Source organism: Rattus norvegicus, chromosome 7 (genome assembly GCF_021556685.1).
Source record: "Rattus norvegicus strain SHRSP/BbbUtx chromosome 7, alternate assembly SHRSP_T2T, whole genome shotgun sequence".
NCBI lineage: Eukaryota > Metazoa > Chordata > Mammalia > Rodentia > Muridae > Rattus > Rattus norvegicus.
In genome coordinates, this window is record NC_141540.1 from 12,847,246 (window position 1) to 12,856,457 (window position 9,212).

Here is a 9,212-nt window from a genome sequence, read left to right on the forward strand (position 1 = left end):
AGGGGTTCATGTTTTTCCCCTTTATGACAAATTTGTCATTGGCATTGTGGGGTCTTTTTAGGAAATACACAAATGATAGAAATCTACAAGTTGTTCTCCCTCAGGCTGTCTCTTTCTAGAGATGGAAACTTGGCATCTTGGCTCATGCCTGCACTCTCACTTAGATTACTGAGATAAGGGTTCCATGATGTTCAGTCCAGTGAGGAATATGTTGGAAATCCAGGCCAGTTTAGACTACACTGATCTTCTCTGTAACAACCAATGAACAAGTGAATACAATGGAGAGTCAACTCTTTCTAAACAGTGAGCTCAGAATTGATATCATCCTGGTGCATTGGGGTTGGTTTCGCAAGATTATGTGCACTGACAGGAGTTAAAGAATTATTAATACAGAATACAGGCATAGGAGCTTGATGTTTTTACATTTTATATAAATGTGTGTGTGAGTGTGTGCATGTGTGTGACAACATGCAGCAGAGTGGGAAGTGGCTCTATATGCATCAGTGCACATATAGATGTCAGAAGTCAGTGTGTAAGAGTTACTACCCTATGGATTACAAGAATTGAATTCAGATCATTAAGCTTGGCGACGAGCATCTTTAAACAGTTTTGCTGGCACAGGAATTGGAATCGTAAATTTATTCTTTTCTGGGCATTTATAAATAAAGATTTTCAGTGAAATAAAAGAATAAACCTAGAGATTTATTGTATAGATTTTACCTTGATGAGGTACAATTCACACAAGTGAAACTCACCATTATATACTAACTTATATAGTCTTCACATCACAAAAACGTTACTGTATGTGAGACCCTATCTTCCCAAAACAATATTTGCAGGTTGTGGTGTCACACACCCTTACTCCAGCACTCAGGATGGAGAAGGAGGTGCATCATGTATATAACTTTATGGGCAACCTGGCCTATGTAATGCATTCCAGGCCATCCAGAGATACATAGTGAGACTGTATTTCAAAAATAGACAGACAGACAGACAGACAGACAGACAGACAGATAGATAAATAGATGTGGATGGATTAATTTGTAATTTTTAATTTTTGAGGTAGGTTTTTACTGTGTGGATATCCTGATCTCACTCTGTAGACCAGGCTGGCCTTGAATTTACTGACATCTGTCTGTCTCTGCCTATGGAGTACTGGGATTAAAGATGTGCTCCACAACACCTGGCTAAAAGTTAAATCTTAATATGTATAATTTTTATTTTATATTTCAAACTTCCTTTCATCAGTGTTTCACTCAGAGCATAGATTGCCTTTGGAGTCTCAGGGGCCAGATCGTCCTGAGTTTTAGAATTACACATGTAGGCATACCAGATTAAATGTGGTAAATTTATCACCAATTTGTATGATTTCAGCCTGGCCTCTCTTTTTTCCTCAATAGATTTTATATTTCTAAATTGCTACATAAAGCAGTATCATTAGTAGTTCCTCAGAGATGACTGTGCATATCATTGTTTGCTTTAGAAATAAGGTCACTTCCTGCCTCTGCCTCTCGGGTGCTGCATAACCAATCCCAGCTGGTGAAAAAGAAAATTTTTAGTGTTAGTCGTTTCTACTTTCTTTTTCAATTTTTGAGAATTATTGCTTTGTGAGCACTGATCTTTTTGCCATATACAGGTCTGTACTGTGTTCATATTCTGTGGCCATGGAGGGCTGGATGGCAGTGAAATGCCATGGACCTGATCATATAATCAATCACAAAACAGGCTTCAACAGACACAAGAAGATTGAAATAATCCCATCAGATCACCATGGACTAAGGCTGGTCTTCAATAACAACAAAAATGACAGAAAGCCCATGTATACATGGGAGTGGAACAATGCTCTACTCAATGATAACTTGGTCAAGGAAGAAATAAAGAAAGAAATTAAAGACTTTTTAGAAGTTAATGAAAGTGAAGGCACAACATACCCAACCTTATGGGACACAATGAAAGCTGTGCAAAGAGGAAAACTCATAGCTCTGAGTGACTACAAAAAAAAAAAAGAAAAAAAGAAAAAAAAACCGGAGAGAGCATACATTAGCAACTTGACAGCACACCTACAAGCTCTAGAACAAAACGAAGCAAATACACCCAAGATGACTAGAAGGCAGGAAATAATCAAACTCAGGGTTGAAATCAACCAAACAGAAACAAAAAGGACTATACAAACAATCAACAAAACCAGGAGATGGTCCTTTGAGAAAATCAACAAGATAGATAAACCCTAAACTAGACTAATGAGAGGTCACAGAGACAGTATCCAAATTAACAAAATCAGAAATGAAAAGGGAGACATAACCACAGAATCTGAGGAAAGTCAAAAAATCATCAGATCCTACTACAAAATCCTATATGCAACAAAACTGGAAATCTGGAGGAAATGGACAATTTTCTAGACAAATACAGGTACCAAAGTTAAATCAGGAACAGATAAGCCATCTAAACAACCCCATAACTCCTAAAGAAATAGAAGCAGTCATTAAAAGTCTCCCAACCAAAAAGAGCCCAGGACCAGATGGTTTTGTGCACAATTCTATCATACCTTCATAGAGGACCTCATACCAATCCTGTTCAACCTATTCCACAAAATAGAATAGGAAGGACTATTACTCACTTCCTTCTATGAAGCCATAATTATGCTTATACCTAGACCACACAAAGACCCAACAAAAAAGAGAAATTTGGACCAATTTTCCTTATGAATATTGATGCAAAAATACTCAATAAAATTCTCACAAACCAAATCCAAGAACGCATCAAAGCGATCATCCATCATGATCAAGTAGGCTTCATCCCAGAGATGCAGGGATGGTTCAATATACAGAAATCAATCAACGTAATACACTATATAAAAAAAAAACTCAAAGGAAAAAACCCACATGATTAGCTACAGAAAAAGCATGTGACAAAATTTAACACCCCTTCACAATAAAACGCCTGGAAAGATCAGGAATTCAAGACCCATACCTAAACATATACAGCAAACTGGTAGCCAACATTATATTAAATGGAGAGAAACTTGAATCAATCCCACTAAAATCAGGAACTAGACAAGGCTGCCCACTCTCTCCCTACTTATCCAATATAGTACTCAAAATCCTAGCCAGAACGATCAGACAAAAACAGGAGGTGAAAGAGATACAAACTGGAAAGGAAGAAGTCGAAATATCACTATTTGCAGATGATATAATAGTATATTTAAGTGACCCCAAAAGTTCCACCAGAGAACTACTAAGCCCGATAAACAACTTTAGCAAACTGTCAGGATACAAAACAAACAAATTAACTCAAACAAATCAGTAGCCCTCCTCTACTCAAAGGGTAAATAGGCTGAGAAAGAAACTAGAGAAATGACACCCTTCACAATAGTCCCAAATAATATAAAACACTTTGGTGTGACTCTAACCAAGCAAGTGAAAGATCTGTATGACAAGAACTTCAGGTCTCTGAAGAAAGGAATTGGAGAAGAGCTCAGAAGATGGAAAGACCTCCCATGCTCATGGATTGACAGGATGAATATAGTAAAAAATGGCCATTTTGCCAAAAGCATTCTACATATTCAATGCAATCCCCATCAAAATTCCAATTCAATTCTTCATAGAGTTAGAAAGAGAAATTTGCCATTTTTTTGGAATAACAAAAACCCAGGATAGTGAAAACTGTACTCAAGAATAAAAGAACTTCTGGGGAAATCACCAACCCTGTGTTCAAGCTGTATTACAGAGGAATAGTGATAAAAATTGTATGGTATTGGTATAGAGATAGGCAGGTAGATCAGTGGAATAGAATTGAAGATCCAGAAATGAACCCACACAACTATGGTCACTTGATCTTTGACAAAGGAGCTAAAACCATCCAGGGGAAAAATATAGCATTTTAAACAAATGGTGCTGGTTCAACTGGAGGTCAAGTCCAAGTGGATCAAGAACCTCCACGTCAAACCAAATACACTCAATCTAATAGAAGAAATAGTGAGGAAGAGCCTCAAACACATGGGCACTTGGGAAAATTTCCTGAAGAGAACACCAATGGCTTATGCTCTAAGATCAAGAACCAACAAATTGGACCTCATAAAACTGCAAAGCTCCTGCAATGCAAAGGACACTCTCATTAGGATAAAACGACAACCAACAGATTGGGGAAAGATCTTTACCAATCCTACATCTGATAGAGGGCTAATATCCAAAATATACAAAGAAGTTAGATTCCTGAGAGCCATATAACCCATCTAAAAAATGGGGTACAGAGCTAAACAAATAATTCTCATCTGAGGAATGCAAATGGCTGAGAAACACCTAAAGAAATGTTCAATATCTTTAGTCATAAGGGAAATGCAAATCAAAACAACCCTGAGATTCCACCTGATACCAGTCAGAATGGCTAAGATCAAAAACTCAGGTGACAGCAGATGCTGGTGAGGATGTGGAGAAAGAGGAACACTCCTCCATTGTTGGTGGGGTTGCAGACTGCTACAACCATTCTGGAAATCAGTCTGGAGTTTCCTCTGAAAATTGGACAATGCACTACATGCATACCCACCTATACCTCTCCTGGGCATATACCAAAAAGATGTTTGAATCTATAATAACAAGGACACATACTCCACTATATTCATAGAAGCCTTATTTATAATAGCCAGAAGCTGGAAAGAACCCAGATCCCCTTCAACAGAGGAACAGATAAAAAAAAAATGTGCTACATCTACACAATGGAGTACTACTCGGCTATCAAAAACATTGACTTCATGAAATTCATAGGGAAATTGATTGAACAAGAAAATATCCTGAGTGATGTAACCCAATCACAGAAAAACACACATGGTATGCACTCACTGATAAGTGGATATTAGCCCAAAAGTATGAATTACCCAAGATACAATCCACAGACCACATGAAGCTCAAGAAGAAGGAAGACCAAAGTGTGGATGCCTCACTCCTTCTTAAAAGGGGGAACCAAAACATTCATAGGAGGGGATATGGAGGCAAAGTTTGAGCAGAGACTGAAGGAACGGCCATTCAGAGACTGCCCCACATGTATCATATATATATATATATATATATATATATATATATATATATATATATATATGTATGTATGTATGTATGTATATCCATCAAAACTAGATAAGATTGATGAAGCTAAGAAGCGCATGCTGAGAGACACAGCCAGAGACTGTCAATTACAGAGGTGAATGCTAGCAGCAAACCATTGAACTGGGATCGGGACTCCCCTTGGAGGAATTAGAGAAAGGATTGAAAGAGCTGAGGGGTTTGCAACCCCATAAGAACAACAATACCTACCAAGCAGAGCTCTCAGGGATTAAACTACTACCCAAAGACTAAGCGTGGACTGACCCTGGGCTCCAACTGCATAGGTAGCAGTGAATAGCCTTGTTGGGCACCAAAGGGAGGAGAAGCCCTTGGTCCTGCCAAGGTTGTACCCCCATTGTAGGGGAATGTTGGGGGGCAGTAAGGGGACATGGATGGGGAGGGGAACACCCTTATAGAAGAAGGGGAGGGGAAGGGTTTAGGGGGCTTGTGGACAGGAAACCCAGAAAGGGAATAACATTTGAAATGTAAATACAGGGTGCACTGAAGCTCCCGGAAGGGGCGGCACAGGTCTTCCTGGTTGCTGCCGCTGCAGAGAGCCCCTGGGCAGCACCCCACGAGCGAACCTGAGCCTCGGGACCACAGGTAAGACCAAATTTTCTGCTGCAAGAAAGCTGCCTGGTGAGCTTGGGACACACGGAAGCAGAATTTCTCTAGGACCGGGCACGTTCTGTGTTTACCAGAAGTCCCACACCCGCGGATCCTGGCCCGCAGCAGCTCTCTGCTCCCAGACCCGGTGAGAGAGAGACCCAACCGCCTGGTCAGGTGGGCACTCCTGAGGCTGCAGAGCGGAAGAGACCACCAACACTGCTCACCCCTGCCCACATTCCTGGCCTAAGAGGAAACTGCATAAGGCCTCTGGGCTCCCGTGGGGGAGGGCCCAGGAGCGGCAGGACACCTGCCTGAGACACCGCCGGAACCTGAAAGAAACAGACCGGATAAACAGTTCTCTGCACCCAAATCCCGTGGGAGGGAGAGCTAAACCTTCAGAGAGGCAGACAAGCCTGGGAAACCAGAAGAGACTGCTCCCTGCACACACATCTCGGACGCCAGAGGAAAAAGCCAAAGACCATCTGGAACCCTGGTGCACTGAAGCTCCCGGAAGGGGCGGCACATTTCTTCCTGGTTGCTGCCGCTGCAGAGAGCCCGTGGGCAGCACCCCACGAGCGAACTTGAGCCTCAGGACCACAGGTAAGACCAAATTTTCTGCTGCAAAAAAGCTGCCTGGTGAACTCAAGACACAGGCCCACAGGAACAGCTGAAGACCTGTAGAGAGGAAAAACTACACGCCCGAAAGCAGAACACTCTGTCCCCATGACTGACTGAAAGAGAGGAAAACAGGTCTACAGCACTCCTGACACACAGGCTTATAGGACAGTCTAGCCACTGTCAGAAGTAGCAGAACAAAGTAACACTAGAGATAATCTGATGACGAGAGGCAAGCGCAGGAACCCAAGCAACAGAAAACAAGACTACATGCCATCATCGGAGCCCAATTCTCCCACCAAAGCAAACACGGAATATCCAAACACACCAGAAAAGCAAGATCTAGTTTCAAAATCATATTTGATCATGATGCTGGAGGACTTCAAGAAAGACATGAAGAACTCCCTTAGAGAACAAGTAGAAGCCTACAGAGAGGAATCACAAAAATGCCTGAAAGAATCGCAAAAATCCCTGAAAGAATTCCAGGAAAATATAAATAAACAAGTAGAAGCCCATAGAGAGGAGACACAAATATCCCTGAAAGAATTCCAGGAAAACACAATCAAACAGTTGAAGGAATTAAAAATGGAAATAGAAGCAATCAAGAAAGAACACATGGAAACAACCCTGGATATAGAAAACCAAAAGAAGAGACAAGGAGCTGTAGATACAAGCTTCACCAACAGAATACAAGAGATGGAAGAGAGAATCTCAGGAGCAGAAGATTCCATAGAAATCATTGACTCAACTGTCAAAGATAATGTAAAGCGGAAAAAGCTACTGGTCCAAAACATACAGGAAATCCAGGACTCAATGAGAAGATCAAACCTAAGGATAATAGGTATAGAAGAGAGTGAAGACTCCCAGCTCAAAGGACCAGTAAATATCTTCAACAAAATCATAGAAGAAAACTTCCCTAACCTAAAAAAAGAGATACCCATAGACATACAAGAAGCCTACAGAACTCCAAATAGATTGGACCAGAAAAGAAACACCTCCCGTCACATAATTGTCAAAACACCAAACGCACAAAATAAAGAAAGAATATTAAAAGCAGTAAGGGAAAAAGGTCAAGTAACATATAAAGGGAGACCTATCAGAATCACACCAGACTTCTCGCCAGAAACTATGAAGGCCAGAAGATCCTGGACTGATGTTATACAGACCCTCAGAGAACACAAATGCCAGCCCAGGTTACTGTATCCAGCAAAACTCTCAATTAACATTGATGGAGAAACCAAGATATTCCATGACAAAACCAAATTTACACAATATCTTTCTACAAATCCAGCACTACAAAGGATAATAAATGGTAAAGGCCAACATAAGGAGGCAAGCTATACCCTAGAAGAAGCAAGAAACTAATCGTCTTGGCAACAAAACAAAGAGAATGAAAGCACACAAACATAACCTCACATCCAAATATGAATATAACGGGAAGCAATAATCACTATTCCTTAATATCTCTCAATATCAATGGCTTCAACTCCCCAATAAAAAGACATAGATTAACAAACTGGATACGCAACGAGGACCCTGCATTCTGCTGCCTACAGGAAACACACCTCAGAGACAAAGACAGACACTACCTCAGAGTGAAAGGCTGGAAAACAACTTTCCAAGCAAATGGTCAGAAGAAGCAAGCTGGAGTAGCCATTCTAATATCAAATAAAATCAATTTCCAACTAAAAGTCATCAAAAAAGATAAGGAAGGACACTTCATATTCATCAAAGGAAAAATCAACCAAGATGAACTCTCAATCCTAAATATCTATGCCCCAAATACAAGGGCACCTACATACGTAAAAGAAACCTTACTAAAGTTCAAAACACACATTGCACCTCACACAATAATAGTGGGAGATTTCAACACCCCACTCTCATCAATGGACAGATCATGGAAACAGAAATTAAACAGTGATGTAGACAGACTAAGAGAAGTCATGAGCCAAATGGACTTAACGGATATTTATAGAACATTCTATCCTAAAGCAAAAGGATATACCTTCTTCTCAGCTCCTCATGGTACTTTCTCCAAAATTGACCATATAATTGGTCAAAAAACGGGCCTCAACAGGTACAGAAAGATAGAAATAATCCCATGCGTGCTATCGGACCACCACGGCCTAAAACTGGTCTTCAATAACAATAAGGGAAGAATGCCCACATATACGTGGAAATTGAACAATGCTCTACTCAATGATAACCTGGTCAAGGAAGAAATAAAGAAAGAAATTAAAAACTTTTTAGAATTTAATGAAAATGAAGATACAACATACTCAAACTTATGGGACACAATGAAAGCTGTGCTAAGAGGAAAACTCATAGCGCTGAGTGCCTGCAGAAAGAAACAGGAAAGAGCATATGTCAGCAGCTTGACAGCACACCTAAAAGCTCTAGAACAAAAAGAAGCAAATACACCCAGGAGGAGTAGAAGGCAGGAAATAATCAAACTCAGAGCTGAAATCAACCAAGTAGAAACAAAAAGGACCATAGAAAGAATCAACAGAACCAAAAGTTGGTTCTTTGAGAAAATCAACAGGATAGATAAACCCTTAGCCAGACTAACGAGAGGACACAGAGAGTGTGTCCAAATTAACAAAATCAGAAATGAAAAGGGAGACATAACTACAGATTCGGAGGAAATTCAAAAAATCATCAGATCTTACTATAAAAACCTATATTCAACAAAATTTGAAAATCTTCAGGAAATGGACAATTTCCTAGACAGATACCAGGTATCAAAGTTAAATCAGGAACAGATAAACCAGTTAAACAACCCCATAACTCCTAAGGAAATAGAAGCAGTCATTAAAGGTCTCCCAACCAAAAAGAGCCCAGGTCCAGACGGGTTTAGTGCAGAATTCTATCAAACCTTCATAGAAGACCTCATAC